This window comes from Myotis yumanensis, unplaced genomic scaffold, assembly GCF_028538775.1.
Source record: "Myotis yumanensis isolate MYYU_CA2020_CCGP unplaced genomic scaffold, mMyoYum1.0.hap1 SCAF_9, whole genome shotgun sequence".
Taxonomy (NCBI): Eukaryota; Metazoa; Chordata; class Mammalia; order Chiroptera; family Vespertilionidae; genus Myotis; species Myotis yumanensis.
Window position 1 is genome coordinate 45,965,388 of NW_027223760.1, and position 17,159 is coordinate 45,982,546.

Genomic DNA, 17,159 nt, shown 5'->3' on the forward strand with positions numbered 1-17,159 from the left:
GACATGCTTAAGCAGGATTCACTTCTTCACCTAAAGAAGGAGGCTACAGTATCCATAGTTTTCAAAAAAAAATATTAGTAATGTATTTTTTACATAAATTTCACCTATAATCCTGAGGCCCTAAATTTCACCCGCTTGACCTCCCTTTCCATCCCCCAAAATAGCCCTGATCTGCCTCCAAGAGCTTATACAACTCCACGGCATATAGAATGAGAACCGTAACTGGGGAGATATACCATGTTCATCAACTAGTAGACTCAATATTGTTGTAAAGTCTCCAAATTGATCTCCACCTTTAATCTGTTGAGAAAAAGAAAAGATAAGGCAATAACTATAAGGAAGTTACTGCCCTATAAAATCTAAAATAAAGAATAACTGTGTTATGTATTAAGTTTGGGGGAGGTGTTTTAGTGATGGGCGATTCTGACTTTTTCTTTTAACCTGAAAAGAATGTGAGCAAGATCAACATGAGGGTAAATCAAAAAATTTAAAATTTTGGATTCTGAAGAAAGCTCTTTTCCTTAATGAATATTAGTTGATGTCATCTTCTGGTAGTTAGTTGCTGTTAAGTTGGTTGAATTGAAAATTAAAGGATACAAGAGAAAGTCTGAAATAAACTGTTTAGCAGTGTGCTGGACTGACAGTGGGAAATGAATGATGAAATTAATGAACTACATTGAGAGCCAACATGAGGTTTAAAGCTGCTACCTTCTTCAATGAATGGCTACCAGTCAAGGTCCAGTCTGGAGTTAAAAATCAACCCTGTAATTTAAACAGTGATGATTTAATAGAGAGAGTTATTAACTATTTGCAAGATATTTGCTATTAAGAAGGTATAAAAGAGAATTCTAAAGCAGCGGTCGCCAACCGGTGGTCCGCGGACCACTAGTGGTCTGTGAGGTCCAAAAGGTTGGCGACCGCTAGTTTAAGGAAACCTTTGGATCAGCAGTCGCCAACCGGTGGTCCGTGGACCACTGGTTGTTCTTGAGGTTCCAAAGGTTGGCGACCACTGTTCTAAAGTATCCTAAGGCCGAAGGGACAGAATCCAAGAAGGGAACACAGTTGGAAAGGTGTGATTGGCAGGGTAGCTCTTTGGGTTGCCCTGGGCCAGCGCTGGTCCACAGTGCAGAACAGAGGCTGGTGGCAGGGAACATCTAATCAAGACTAGGAGTTGGGTTCTCCCTCTAGGGTAGCAGAGGGCCTAGGCTGGCAGGCAGGGCTCTGCAAGCAGGAAATCCCCTCTTGCTTCTAGCAGGCAGGCAGGCAGGGAGCTTCTGGACTAGGGCTGGAAAGCTGGAGGGCCAGGCGCCAGGGGTGGGATGGCTGGTGCACTGCGGGAGATCCAGTGCCCTGGATCAAGCTAAGATCCTTCCTCCACCAAGGTTCCTTCAGCACCACCTATTGACTAAACTTAAAATCTTGCCAGCTGCCAAGGGAGATATAATCCAGTGTCACAGGTAGGCGATGGAAGGTGCATTTGGGACTGAGTAACATTGCATTGATAGGAAACAGTTCCTAACTTCTGTCCTGAGATCTCAGTAACAATTTGGGGGATTTTTATTTCCTGCAAAGTCAAATGTGAACATTTCATTATTAAATGGTAGGTTTCTTATTAAATAAGAGGGGTCCATGAGTCAAAGGAAGAGCAAGATTGACTCCAGTCCAAGCTTATGACTCCAGTCAAGTTAGAACTCATGGTCAGGGAGGCTTGGGCCATGAGCAATTTAAAACTGCTACGCTTGTATAAAATGACACATTTTTGGCAGAATTTTAAGGTTTACAATTTCATATTCCAGGGTGTGGCCACTGTACCGTTCCAGCACAGAATTAGCATCTCTAATTAATGTTATGTAAAACAGAGGCCCAGGAGTCAGAGCCCAAGGAGACGTCTCGTTCCTTGTGAGGCAAAATAGTATTTTTAGGACCAAACCGGATTTTTCTTTTAGGGTCCACATGGCACAAAACAGATGGTGATGTGGGCGGCTGTGGTTTGAGATCTGAAGCCGTTCGTAAAGACACCACATCTCCTCCTTGTCCCACCCAGGAGGCGGTGATGGCTACAGGCCGGTCCCGGAGACACCCCTACAAGCCGGTGTCAGCCATCCTTGTAGGCGGACGGGCTGCACCCTGCAGACTGGTAGCGCCCCAGACTAGACTGTGGGGCAGCTGGGAAGTCAGCCTGCTGGCAGTGTTCAGAATTAGCATAGCCTATTTTAATCTGAAAAGGAACTAGAACATTTTTTTCACCATCACTCTCTTTAGTTCTTAAAGGCGTAACTTAATGTTGAAACTCCTCTTCCCCATAGGACCCCTTTGTTCGTTGTTTAATGTTCTGTTCTGCCTGCTACCTTGGCTGCATTTACCCAGAAACTTGGATTGTGGCTGTTAGCAGGGAAGGAGAGAGAAAGTCATTTAACATGTGCTTTTTTTTTTTTTTTTTTTTTTTCGGAAAAACATTATACATTCTCCTTGATAGAAATTTCTCACTACCAACACCTGTACTACCAAATTCATTTTCTTAATTTGATCATGTCCTATTATTTGTACCATTGGTTCTCCATATCAATACCCTGTTCCATTTATTTTAAATTTATTTAATCTTGTCTTTTCACTTAGAATTTCACTATATTATGGAAGTATGTGAATGTTAAAGTTAAAATTCTCTTCAGCATCACAGTAATCCCTCCCTGGAAGCTCCGATTAAAAATTTTATGCATAGCCCTGGCCGGTTTGGCTCAGTGGATGAAGCGTTGGTCTGCGGACTGAAGGGTCCCAGGTTCGATTCCGGCCAAGGGCATGTACCTTGGTTGCAGGCACATCCCCAGGGAGTATGCAGGAGGCAGCTGGTCGATGTTTCTCTCTCATTGATGTTTCTAACTCTCTATCCCTCTCCCTTCCTCTCTGTAAAAAATCAATAAAATATATTTAAAAAACAATTTTATGCATAGACTTTCTTCTATGTCTATGTCTAAGTAGTATGTGTTCATGAGTGATGTATATTTCACTTAAAAAAATTACAAACATTGTTTTCATCTCACTGTATTTTGTTTTAACCACTGCATGATAATCAGGTCTTCGATGTTATGTATTTACTAGAGGCCTGATGCACGAAATTCAAGCAAGAGTAGGCTTTCCTTCCCCCGGCTGCTGGCACCAGCTTCCCTCTGGCACCTGGGACCTGGGCTTCCCTGCAGCCCCGCCTTCGTCTGGAAGGTCATCTGGTCTAATTAGCATATTACACTTTGTAGTGGGTTATCTCCCCAAATATATTTTAATGTCTATCATTTGAAGCGATCTCACCCAGACCTAAAATTAAATTGTATGTGCACACACAAAAAATTATATTATAATTAAAAAATTTATTATTAAAAAATATTATAATATAATATAATATAATTTTTAATATATAATAATATAATAATATTATATAGACTAGAGGCCCGGTGCACAAAAATTTGTACATGGGTGGGGTCCCTCAGCCCGGCCTGTGCCCTCTCGCAGTCTGGGACCCCCCAGGGGATGACCACCTGCTGGCTTAGGCCTGCTCCCTGGGGGATTAGGCTTAAGCTGGCAATCAGACATCCCTCTGGCAGCCCGGCAGCCCTCGGGGGATGTCCACTTGCCAGCGGGGAGCAGACCTAAGCTCAGTCAGACATCCTTAGCGCTGCTGAGGAGGTAGGAGAGGCTCCCACCACCATCGCTGTACTGGCAGCCATCAGCCTGGCTTGTGGCTGAGCAGAGCTCCCCCATGTGGGAGTGCACTGACCACCAGAGGGCAGCTCCTGCATTGAGCGTCTGCCCCCTGGTGGTCAGTGTGTGTCATAGTGACCAGTCATTCCCAGTCTTTCTGCTGTTAGGGTCAATTTGCATATTACCCTTTTACTATATAGGATAAAGGCCTGGTGCACGGGTGGGGGCCGGCTGGTTTGCCCTGAAGGGTATCCCGGATCAGGGTGGGGGTCCCACTTGGGTGCCTGGCCAGCGTGGGTGAGGGGCTGATGGCTGTTTTAAGGCTGTCCTGCAACTGAAGCTCCCAGCCTCTCCTTTTTTTCTTTTTTTCTTTTTTATTCTGGGATTTATTTACCTTCTATAATTGAAACTCTGTTGCCTTCACTGGCGCTCCCAGCTCTGAGGCCACGTCTGGCTGAAAGCAGGTATCTGTGGTTTGTTTAGCTTCTATAATTGAAACTTTGTTGCTTTCGGAGCTTAGAGCCGGGCCGCGGCAGGCGGGGAACCTTGGTTTCCTCCATAACTGGAGCAAGCAAACCTCCTGCTCGCTTCAGCTGCATGGCTGCCGGCCGCCATCTTTATTGGCAGTTAATTTGCATATCTCGCTGATTAGCCAATGGGAAGCGTAGCAGAGGTACGGTTAATTACCCTTTTTGTCTTTTATTAGATAGGATACCATCTCGTCCTAAAAATGCAGGTTGTGCCCAGGTTTTCCTATTGTGGAAGGGGAGCCCGCAGTAGCATCCTGGGTTCTGACCAGGGCTTGTGCGCTCAAGCTATGCGCTCATGCGTTATCTTAGCAGAACTATAACATTTGAGCTCCTTTTGGGGAGTCCGATTTTAGGCAGATCAGGAGACTTCAGTGAAAGCCTCTCCTTGCATTTGCTGTTTTTCAAGCATCTGCAGCTCAAGATCATCAATATATCAACACAGCATATGTTGGGGTGGCCTGTTCTCTGACCTTCAGAATAAACCCAACAAAAGCTTGTTTCCTCTCTTAGATGATTTGCCACAGTAGTGTTATTCCCTGGAGACAGTATTCTGACCAGACCTTCCTGGGAGTGGTCATAACATACCCTGTGCTTGTAGAATGGTATAGGCCATATCACTAAATAAACCAGGGTCAGGTTTCTCATCTTGTGGAAAGGGAGGTAAAGTTATGATAGTTTTTTCCCCTAAACCATATACATTTCCAGACAGAACACTATAGACACATTTATAAAATGTATAACAATCAGATAACTGTTACCAGTAATTGGCAGTCAAACAAATCCACCACAGTTATAACACCCACCACAGGAGCAAAATATATTTGTTATTTTTTTTCTTTTTCCCCAGATGAATAGAAGCCTCAGATTCATTTCAGCTCGAGAGAATGAAAAAGCCTTCCAGCTAGCAGCTGTCAATAAACTGGGTCCCCCCCTCCCCCATAAAGACCATATAACATCAATAAAGATAATGAAAACAGGAGGGAGGCAGGGAAGAAACCTAACTATTTTCATTTTTACACACGTCCTTCTGATTTTTATGTGGTTCCGATTCTTTTATGAATATCATTTTACATTCTGATTGTTTTTCACCTTAAACATGACAATTGGTTAGATATTTTCAGGAATAGTTGCAACCTTTGTAGTCACTGTGTGTTAATGGAGGTAAGGATGGTGGTGGCCTCCTAAAAAAGATGTATGCCACTTTAAATGCTCATTCGGGACACACCAGAGCCTTTCAGAGTCTGGAAGTGTGAGCCAGGGGAGGGAAAACGCCAGAAAACAGGGATGGTGGCGGTGGCGTAGGTTGCAGTAATTCCACTCAGGAATTGGTTGTCTGGCAGGTCACAAAGCTCTGCTGACTCAATGTGAGGCCAGCTAGCAGCCTGAAATTGTGAATTTAATGTGGCTGGAGGGATAAACAGTAATCAAGGGTGAGAGGGAAACAGGCAGGTGAAAAATGAATAAACAACTGTCTAAGCAAGCATCGCAGCTTTTGATTCAAATTTAGACTAAAGGCCAAAACTTAACCTTCAGACCACATTTGAGGTTATTCTTTGAAGTTTACTTGTATGTTGTTAGATGTTAATTTCGCTCCTTTCTTACTTCCTTCTCCGTTGTATTTGCTTTATATCCTCCAATGCCTAATTGGCAGTATTTAAAAATAAAACTTAAAATCATCATCTCAAAGGGACTGGACCCCATCAAAGTGACTGCAGGAGAATTTGCAGTTTAAAAAAGCATGTTCAGTCACCTTGGCTTTGTTCCTGTCAGAATACTTAGTTACTTCTGAAATTTTAAACAACATTTATGGAAGGCATGAGGATTGTATGTTTAAAAGAGGACATCGACTTCATTGAAGTTTTAGAAACAGTACCCTAGAACAAGAGTTTATACTTTGTAGTTACATTTTATGCTAAATTTTAATTGCCTTTGAGGTGTAATTAACATACTGTTTTTAAAGTATCCCATGTAATAAATTTTGTTAAGAAGCCATTACTGTAGTAGAGATAGCGAACATCTCCAGCATCCCTGAAAGTTTCTCCATACCTTCTTGTAACACCCCCTCCCCCCCTTCCGGATAGTCCCTTCCCTTTTTCTCCCTTCCATCCCCAGGCAACCACTGATCTGCTTACTGTCACCATAGATTAGTTTGCATTTTCTTAAATTTCATATAAATGGAAATGTAGAGTTTGTACTCCTTCTTCCCCTTTCTTTTGTTTGATGGGGGCAGGGGGGATGTGGTGGTTTTTAGTGAGCATCACTATGTAGATTCCTTTATGTTGTTGTGAGTGCCAGTAGTTCTTTCCTTTTTATTGCTGAATGGTATTCCAGGGTATGGACATACCATAATTTGATGATCCATTCATATGTTGACATTTTGTTTGTTCCCAATTTTGTTGTTTCTGATTACAACAAATAAAGCTGCTATGAATAAATCCTTAAATGGACATTGTTTCCTTTTGCCTTAGTTAGGTAAATAACTGGGATTGGAAAGGCAAGATCGAATGGTGGGTGTATGTTTAACTAAAAAAACAAACTTGCCAATCTGTTTTCCAAAGTTGTACTGTATTACATTGCCAACAGCCCTGTATGAGACTTCCAGCTCTACATCTTTAAATTCATGCATTTTAATGGGTGTGTACTAGTATCTTATAGTGGCTTTAATTCCATTTCTCTAATAACTAATAATGAGCATCTTTTCATGTACTTATTTGCCATCCATATGTCTTATTTGGTGAAGTATCTGTTCAAACATTTTGTTCACTCTTTATTGTTTTTTATGACAATTGAGTTTTGAGAGTGTTTAAAATTATATTCTGGATAGAGAACTTTATCAGATATGTGATTTTCAAATATTTTATCTCATTCTTTGGCTTGTCTTTTCATTCTCTTAATAGTTTCTTTCGAAGAGCAGAAGTACATAGTTTTGATGAAGTCCAAAGAAATCTTGGGTCTATCCCCTGGTCACAAAGATTTTTTTCTGTGTTTTCTTCTTGAAGTTTTATAATTTTATGCCTTTGATCAATTTTTAGTTAATTTTTGTATGTGGTTCCATACAAAATAAATGTTTCTTATATACCTATCCAATTGTTTCAGCACCATTGTGGAAAAGAATTGTCTTTGCAACTTTATTGACAATCAGTTGACCATGTATGCGTATTACTAGAGTGTTCCTTCTTGATGCCAATAATACACTGTCTTGATTACTGTAATTTCATAATAAGACTTGAAGTCAGATTTGATAACTCTTTCAACTTTTTCTTTCACAGTTAGCTAACTAGTCTATCTAGAGTCTTTGCATTTCCATATGAGTTTTAGAATCTGCCTTTTATTATCCACTGAACGCATACTGAGTATTTGAATGGGATTATGTTGAATTTACAAATCAGTTTGGAGAAATTGGCATTTTTTTGTAATCTTGAGTCTTCCAATCTGTAAACATGGTGCATTCTACCTTGATTTAATAGTCTTTAATTTCTCTAACCAATGTTTCATAATTGGAAATGTACAGGTCTTGCATATCTTTTGGCAGATTTATAACTATTTAATACTTTTATGCTACTGTAAATGGTATTTTAATTTAAAATTCTAGTTATTCATTACTAGTATACAGAATACAATTGATCTTTTGTATGTTGATCTTATATCTTGCAAACTTGTTAAAATCAACTTGTTCCAGTAGCTTTTTTGTAGACTCCTATTTAAATGATTATGTCATCTCTGAATAGTTTTTCTTCTTCCTTCCAACATGTAGTCTTTTAATTTATTTTTATTGCTCTGTTGCACTGGCTAGAATCTCCAATACAATATTTTTTTATTGATTTCAGAGAGGAAGGGAGAGGGAGGGAGAGATGGAAACATCGATGAGAGAGAACCATTCATCAGTTGCCTCCTGCACGCCCTCCACTGGGGGTCGACCTCACAACCTGGGCATATGCCCTGACCAGGTATTGAACTGTGACCTCCTGGTTAATAGGTCGACACTCAACCACTGAGCCATGCTGGCTGGGCCTCCAGCATAATATTGACTAGAAGTAGTGAGAGTGGACATCTTTGTCTTGGTCTTAATCTTAGGGGAAAGCATTCATTGTTTGACAAATAAGGATGATGCTAGCTTTAGGTTTTTTGCAGATGTCCTTTATCAGATTGAAGAGGTTTATTTCTATTCCTACTTTGTTGCAAGTTTTTATTAAGCATGTATGTTGGTCTTGTCAGATATTTGTTTTTCTCTCATCTGTTGAGATCATCATATTATCTTGCATCATCTTAGACAAAAAATATGTTTTTCTTATCTGAGTTTCTCTGCCTGAATTGTATTTTTGTCTCTGATTGTGTTTTTCAAATACCCTCTTCATCACTAGTTTTAAATAATTTGATTATGAAGTGGTTTTTTGTTTAGTTTTGTGCTTAGGGTTCATTAAACTTGTAAATCAGTTTAAATTTTCAACAAATTAAGAACTTTTCTAGTTCTTCTTTTTTAAACATTTTATTCAACCTCTCCCTGTCACTCTTCTTCAGGAATTACCAGTGCATGTCCATTTGGCCACTTGATTCACTGATTGTCACTGATATTCTGTTGACTTTTTTTCTTTTTTCCTAATGTTTCAGTTTGGAGCATTTCTGTTGTCTTGTCTTCAAGTTTATTCTTCTTTTCTTCTTCATTGCCTAAGTAGTCATTAATCTCATCCAGTGCATTTTTTCATCTTACACATTGTAGGATTCATCTGTAGGAGTTTGCTCTTTCACAGTTTCCTTTTTTACAAATTCTTTCATCTTCATTACTTCTGGATCAGTTTGCTTTTATGATTGATTTTTTTCCTCTCATTGTAAGTTGTATTTTCCTCCTTCTTCGTATTCCTGGTACTTTTTTTTTTATTCATTGCCATATAGTGTGGATTTTTTCTATGTATTTATATATTCCAAGAAAAAAATATTCTTCAGCTTGTCCTGTGACATGGTCAAGTTACTTGAAACAGTTTTACCCATTCAGGTCTTGCCTTTAGGCTTTGACCCAAGCTATGGTGGGTCAGGACCCAAGCTATGGTGTTTAGCCTATGATGGATTTTTCTCTACTACTGAAGCAAGATCCTTCTTAGTACTCTAAACCAGTGGTTGCCAGCCTTTCGGACCCCGTGGACCATGCTTTGGTGACTAAACAATGCTTTGTGAATTCAGTGGTGTTCCATTATGACACTTGGGAGATGGAGCCACTGTTCTCAGCCCTGTGTGAGCTCTGGGCATGGTTTAACCTTTCGGGTGGTTCTTTCCTTAGCATCGGGGAGTTTCTTTAACTTTGCACATTAGTCAGTACTTAACTGAACTATGAGTTAGAATCACCAGAGTTTTATCATGATACTGATTTCTCCTCCCTGATAGTCCGCTCTAAAAATTCTAGCAGGCTTTGCTTCCCTGGATTTTCAGCTGCATATTTTCAACTGAGAGAGGTTAATACGCTCTCTTTGTTTCCCCCTCCCTGCATCGTGACCTAGACATTTTTTCCAGATAGTAAAGTGTAGAGTTCGTGTTGTTTGTTTTCTGTCTCTCAGGAATCACTGTCCTTTATTGCCTGACATTTACATACTTGAGAGCCATTTTTCTTCATTTATTTTCGCTGGTGTTTTAGTTGTTTCAGACAAGAGGGTACATTCAGTCTTGATTACTTATCTTGGCTGCAAGTTGGGATTGTTTCCTCATATGTGGGAAACTGATATAGGGTTAAGCCTCGGACTGACCTGTGGGCAAAGTCATAAACAATTCCCAGCTTAGAGAGCACAGTCCTCTTAGCATAATTAGGCTTGACCTTGTATAAAGCTCCCTAGATCTTACTCGGGAAGCTAATGGGCTGAGGGAAGTGCAACAAGAACAAAAACAAGTGAAACTTACAAGAGCAGTGTAAACAAGTGAAACTTACAAGAACAAAAACAAGTGAAACTTAAAACAGTGTAACTTACTGTGTGACTATGGAAACCACTACCTTGTTTACCGCTCACTATAAAATAAAGGCTCAGCTTGCCTTGGGATCTCTCTCTGTGGCCTCAGCCAGGCACAGGGAAGATCCACGGAGACTGAGGAAAGCTAGAGAGTTCTGAACGCTGTCTCTGTGTAAAACCTCCTTCGCCGACTCCGTCCACACCTTTGGGAACCCCTGGACCACTGGGGCTGGCCCCCGGCACTCATACCCCCTAGCATTTAGCATGCTGCTATGTACATAGTGAATGTTCCTCAAAGAGTGACTATAAAGAGTCCCTTGCCCGGACCCACATACAAATAACTGGGTGGTGTATACGTGAAAGAACAATGAGTAACTTATTGAGAGGATGTGACAGTAAATAAATGTCAGACACCAGAGCCTTTCTGAGCAGGGCTTTCCTGGGGTTTCCTGGATTCCTCCATGGCCTGGCCAATTTCAGGGCACCAGTGCATCTGAATTCTACCTTCTTCCAGTCCTGCCCAATAGTCAAATGAACATGGGAATGAAACTATGTAATTCATTACCTCCCCTGATTGATTCAAGCCAGCAGGAGAGGCATCAAGATATCACAACCCCAACACAGGCTCAGATTTACATAGTAAACAAAACCCAATTCCCCTCATCCTTTGCTCCCTTCCTTTCCTCTCTCCAGACTCCTGCCCAGTGTCACCCCCAGGGAAGTCTTGCCAGGGATTCTAATTTGTTCTTCAATAAGAGACAGATGCCTCCCTGTCAGCTACTGTTGAGCGAATCTATTTGTCACTGTCTTCCTACTTGGAGTCCTGCTTTCAGATAGGAGATTGTCCTTTGCTTATGTCCACTTGCTTCTACCAATGATTAGAATTTTATGTTGTATTTTATTTTCTATGCTTCTCAACGTGTATGAGCCCAGGAACAGAGTCAAGATTTAAAGAAAGGCATTCCAGAAATCATCAAAGCAAGCTGCCAGGTTATGTTCCACATGGGTCTTTTTTTTCTTTTCTTTTTTAAATGTCACTCCAGCATTGAGAATATTTGAGTTTCTGTTCTTCACAAGTAACTCCAACCCAGTTGAAACCTAGGTTCCTATCCTATTCATTCACCAATGTTTTTAAAGAAAGATCTTTCTTTCTGTAGACCACACAATCTCATTATCCTTGTGGTTTTTTTTATTCCTGCTGCTTCTCCTTGATGTACCTTGAGGTAAGGAAAGGCAGTTCTGTGTTAGGAGAATCTTCGTGTCTGACTGTCAGAATCACACAGGTTATGTAACAGGATTCATTTGTGGTTACATGTAATTAAGACTCAATCTAAAGAGGGTCAGCTCTGCACAGGAGAGAATGCTCGAGAGTGTTCCCAGCCCCGCATCAGTCTATGTGCCTGGTGAAATAGCTACTCACATTTGGAAAATTGGACTGGAAAGTAGGTGACCTAATTTTCTTTTCTTGTATAGTTACAGATGTGCTGAGACAGTCTCACATAAACTCTTCTAGTGTTTAAGCCGATGACATCTTTGTTAGTTGTCATGATAGTAAAACCTTAAGACATCACACAAATAGACATGTCTTTCTGCTGGTTCCATCACCAAACTTTGCCTTCAGTTTATTATAATCCAGTGCTTATATTGGGAGTCACATTAGGTAAACCAAGTTTTAATACTTCTAATCCTCATATGAGAGAAGTTAGGGGTCGGGGAAGAAGGGAATATAATTTAATTGCAAAACTTCCTTTTGCTTACATTCAACTGTCTACTATTTGTCTCCTCTTGCTTCCTCAAATTAGTTTCTATTTCAAGGATTATTTTATTTTGTGGCTCAATACTTTATTACAGACATGGGAAAACTAAAACACAAAGGCAATCCAGAACAGAAATAGAGATTACTTTGTGAACTTCTCATTCTTTTCTTGGAGTTGAAACATGAGATCACGTTTAGAATGATGATCTAGCCCATGTTCTTTTTGCCAAGATTTGTTATAAATGTTACCACCAACTCTACAGCATTAAATATGGCATTACATACAATGATTATTGTTTCCCAGATATTTATTAGAAGACCATATATTGTCACCAGGCCTAATGTGATGTAGAGGTGGCAATAGTACTAAGCAAGCATAGGGAATTTGTGTGCATTAAACAAACTACTATTTTAAACCAACTTGCCGTAGGTTATTGTCCTTAAACCAAGTTAGCTGCCAGTAAAGCTTAGTTGTCATTGTTGTTATTAATAGAGTCTTGCTTAATTGAAATATAAGTATGAAACTTCACTATGGCGTGTGCCCAGAATGTGTGAGGGGATAGCCTGTCTAGGGTTGAAGTGCCTTAGTGCCCACTTGCCCAGCTGTATGGACCAACCATTTATCAAGTTTCACTATTGAATGGGACAACTGTGAAAGCCCCCTTCAGCTCTCAAAATCTTTGATTTTTTTATTGATTGATTTTGAGAGAGAGAGAGAGAGAGAAAGAGAGAGAGAGATCAATTTATTGTTCCACTTACTTATGCATTCATTGGTTGCTTCTTATATGTACCCTGACGAGATCAAACCTGCAACCTTGGTGTATTAGGACAGTGCTCTAACCAACTTAGCTACCCAGTCAGGGCTTTGATTTATTTTTATTCGTATTAAAAAACATAACCCTTGAAACTAGGTTTTGAAAGTTCTGTCCACTGTCACTAATATTTATTAATATACTTAGTATATTTTCCTTCTAGCATGCTGTCTTCCTGTAACAGAGAACGTTCTGTGTACTGTGTCATTTGACTTTGCCTTAGTCTCCTGTGTGGTTGCTTGCTGTCTTTCTGCATTAGGTAAGGTCCAGAACCTTAATCTCTTCTTATCCGACTCAAATTCACATGCCTATTGCTCCTTCTAATCAAATCTGGTCAGTCTACTTACTGAACCCTCTTATTTACCAAGTTCATTCCTTTTCCTCTTTCTTTTCTCAGGCTATTGGTCCTCCTGCAAAGCACTCCCTGATCTCACTCCCTTACCCACATTCCATCCGTTTCTGCTGCTATGCTGCCTGCAGCCTCAGGAAGCTCTTCCTTTGCTAATTACTCTTTAATCACCATTCCAATCACACAGGTTGTACTCTTCCTATGTGCCATCTGCACCCAGCATCACTCTCAATAATATCCAGCAGCATTTCTCTTCCCAATAGACAGTGGTTTTTTTCTAGCCAAACATGTCTTTATTTTTCATACCCTGCATCATAGAATATAGGTAAGACTCAGTTCTATGTTTATATGCAAAAATATTTACATGAACATCCCACAAAACATTTGTTTGCTTTTACAGGAATTGTTGTAAAAATGATAGTTGGTGACATATATTAATACGTTACTATGTTATAATTACATTTTGAGGACTTCACCATGGGGCAGAGGGGATGGGGTTAGGGGTTGGCACATAGCATGTCAAAATTTCTGCCACTTAAAGTAGTGGAAATAGGCTCCCAATTAGCATTTAATGCAGAACTTTGGCTTTGCAGATATGGATTACTGACCTACAGGGAACAATGCCTATGCTAACCATCACTACATAAATAGGTCCCTACATATCACACTGGAGGATGCTGTGGGCGACAGGGAGCTGCCTGTGGGACCAGCAGCCCTCCAGGCAGTCCCACCTGCGAACTATATACCTGCAGGTTAGAGCTTCTGTCCTTGTAAATTTTGATTTGGGAATATTTGAAATCTGACATGTTTTCTCTGCTAACAAAACCATAACACTCGAACATGTTTCTCCCAGTCACCCTTTACTCATGCCTCTCATTTGACCATGATTTCAGGCAGCTCTTTAGGCCTCAGGGACTGAATTTCATGTATCCGTCAATGTTAAGGAAGCCTATTCCAAACAGGCTCTCAAGGATTGATGAAAATCCATCAGGCCATTGTCGGAGGTGGTGCAGTCCACTGGAGATTATGTTTAGTAATTTATATTCTTTAGAGATTATTATACTCTCTCTAATTGTGTAATGTGTGCCACATGGCTCTACCTGGCCTGGCAGCCTCTGCTGAAAGGTGAGTTGTGTGTTGTTACTGCCCCTCCGCAGCCCTCCCAACCCATCTCCAGCCATATCAGCTGTTTAGCCAGTAGTGCAGTCCGTCCTCAGAGATTTGCAATCCAGATCATAAGCAGAATTGCAGGGTACCTAAGTGTTATCTCAGGCCTTGCTGTGATAAATCTAATGCTACTATGTGCTGATTCCTTTCTTACATTTTTAAAATTATTTTTATCTTTATTGTTAAAAGTATTACATACCTTTTATAGTCATCATTTATGGCAAGTTTAAAGTTTTTGGAAACCAGTTTCTGCAGCAGTAGGAGGGTGTGTGTGTGTGAATGTGTGAATGTGAATGTGTGAATGAATTTTATTCATCTGCTAAACAATTGAACAAAACTCAACAAAGCATTGTCTATAGTAACTTTAGATGCACAGACTGAGTATCTAGAGAGGCACAGAAAGTGACTTAGAAGGGACCTTTGTTAAAGCCTTCCATAAGCGTCAATATGCCTATTGTTCCTGTGAAGAAAAGCAGGAAAAGGAAATAAGAAACACAATCCTTATATCAAGGAAGAAGGCGGCCAAATCCCTGTGGACTCTTGCTTGTCTGTTCCTGGGTCCCCAGTGATGTTCCCTTTCTTCACTGTATCTGCTGGAATCCATTCATAATGAGCAAAATGGTTTAAGGACTCAGGTCTATTTTCTCTGAAGTTAATATTTTTTAGTGACATACATTCCAGTTTTCAAAAGAGGTTGACCTTTTGAAAAGAGATTGTTCCCCACTGTTTTCTCCAATACGGAAAGATTTTCCAGATATTTAAAAGAAAAAAGGCAAGGTATAAAAAAATGTCTAAGTGCCCGTTAATGGGAGGAAGACAGAATGTTCTGCTGAGCAGATGGATATGATGTGATGTCCAGGGAGTGCACAGTTATTTCCAGGCAGGGTTCCTACAGGGATCAAGACTGGGCCTGTGCTAACAGACTCACTTTCTATCAAATACTTTTATATAATGTTAATTATTACCCTTATTATTTATTCTGTTTGCATATAGTATTTTCATGAAAAAAAATTTAAGGTGAATGTTAAAACAAAGTCTTTAGAAAGGAGAGCTCTTTTTCTTTTTTTTATTTATAATTTTTTTATTTTTATTGATTTCAGAGAGGGAGAGGGAGAGAGAATCATTGCTAGGCTGCCTTCTGCACGCCCCCTACTGGGGATCAAGCCCGAAACCAAGGCATGTGCCCTGACTGGGAATCAAACCGTGACCTCTTGGTTCATAGGTCAGTGGTCAACCATTGAGCCACACCGGTCAGGCAGAGAGCCCTTTTAAAACAAGACATCTGGTCAGCTTTCATATAAATTCAGCTCAGCAGTAGGCTGGATGCTTGGTGATGCTCCCTGGAATGCTGTGCTTTTGGTTTCAGTGTTGCACTCATTGATTACTTCAGCTGACTGAATAGGTGTTTGTGCTTGACATGAGCAGGGCGAGTGAGCCGGGCTTTGTGACGGATGAGTGTCAGAGCTTCTGGAAGGGCTGTGTATTCAAAGAGCTCCATTAGGAAGAGCCAACACTGCTGTATTCTATTGTTACTCATGTTCTGTAAGTAGGTGAATCTGTGCACAGAGATAACAGAGCATTCTGAATTACAGGGCCACCTGGGTGCAAAAGCCAGACAGCCTTCCAGATTATTTCCATAACTAAAGAAGGGTGCTGCTTACCAGTTTCATCCAATTTCAGGGCTTGAAACCACAGTAGACTGCAGTCAGAGGTTGTACTGGGAAACAATAGACAAATAATTGTGGCATGATTTCCTAAACAGAGGGACAGTGGTATTTCTGAGTGAACTTGTGATACAATTTGTGACATCAATGATGAGTAGGTACACACTGGGTAAACTCAAAATCCTCAGTATGGGAAAAGCAAGAAGGAAAAGCAAGGAAAGGAAGCCATGCTTGCTCAGAAACCTCAGGAGTATTGTGATGGTGCAGGAAGAATCTGGGCTTGGGGTCAGAGCTCTCTTGTCTCTTCCCTCATTCTTCACGTACTAGCTCTTTGTCTTCATACAACACACTTCACTTTCTCAGCCTGGTCTCCGTGTCATGAGCACAAGAGTACCTGCCTGGTAAGATTATTGTGATGATTAAAGTTGAGAGAGAGGGGTTCGGGGGGAGAGGGAGACAGAGAGAGAGAGAGAGAGAGAGAGAGAGAGAGAGAGAGAGAGAGAGATTGAGATTATATCAGAGATAGCCTGGCATATAGTATCCCCAGTAAGTGAGAATAACTGCTGCTCTTATTGGCAGTGATGTGGCAGCTTCTGTGCTAAGCTCGCCTCTACTTGTACTGTCTGCATCGGCCTTGGGCTGGCTCCGCAGGTTGGCTCCACTCTGTGAATGGACAGCTCCATCCAGCTACCAGCTCCATGCATTTCCTCTTTCATGTCTGTGGTATTAAGCTTTGATGCTCCTTCTACACCTTATTCGGGGAAAATTACACCAAATAGACCTAGCTTTGATCTATTTTCAATTTTGACAGAATTATGGACAATAACACTGTATTTTAAAGTATAGCCAGAGACTCCAGACTACAGAATTTCACCCTTTTCATCTTTGCAGATCTTGAAAGTGGGTGATTAACCATTGTCAGCTCTCCATTGACTCAGCCTTTCTTAGCTGTTGAACTCCTGGCTCCAATTCACACCTCCATTCTCTCTTTAATCCTTTAATAATTTAATCTCTTTATAACTTTTTTGTAGTGCCTTAATTTCAGGAGGGCATTTATGTATTTGTTTTATTATTTTAACAGAATTATGATCTTTGATTTATTCTATCCTAAAAGCTGTTTCTAGTGTAATGGTTACAAAGCATCCTATAGCCAACATAAGGACTATTAAAGCATTAATTATATCTTCCTTTAGTGCTTAGCGCTTTCTTCCCCATCATGCCAATGTGTGAAATTTCAGATTAACAAGACTGCAGGTGGACT

General features: G+C 40.5%; 1 protein-coding gene across 3 annotated transcripts in view; it reads left to right on the forward strand.

Moving 5' to 3' along the window:
• The window catches only part of CDK14 (cyclin dependent kinase 14), a 522,981-nt gene that overhangs the window by 347,791 nt on the left and 158,031 nt on the right, over positions 1 to 17,159 (forward strand). The window lies entirely within an intron of this gene.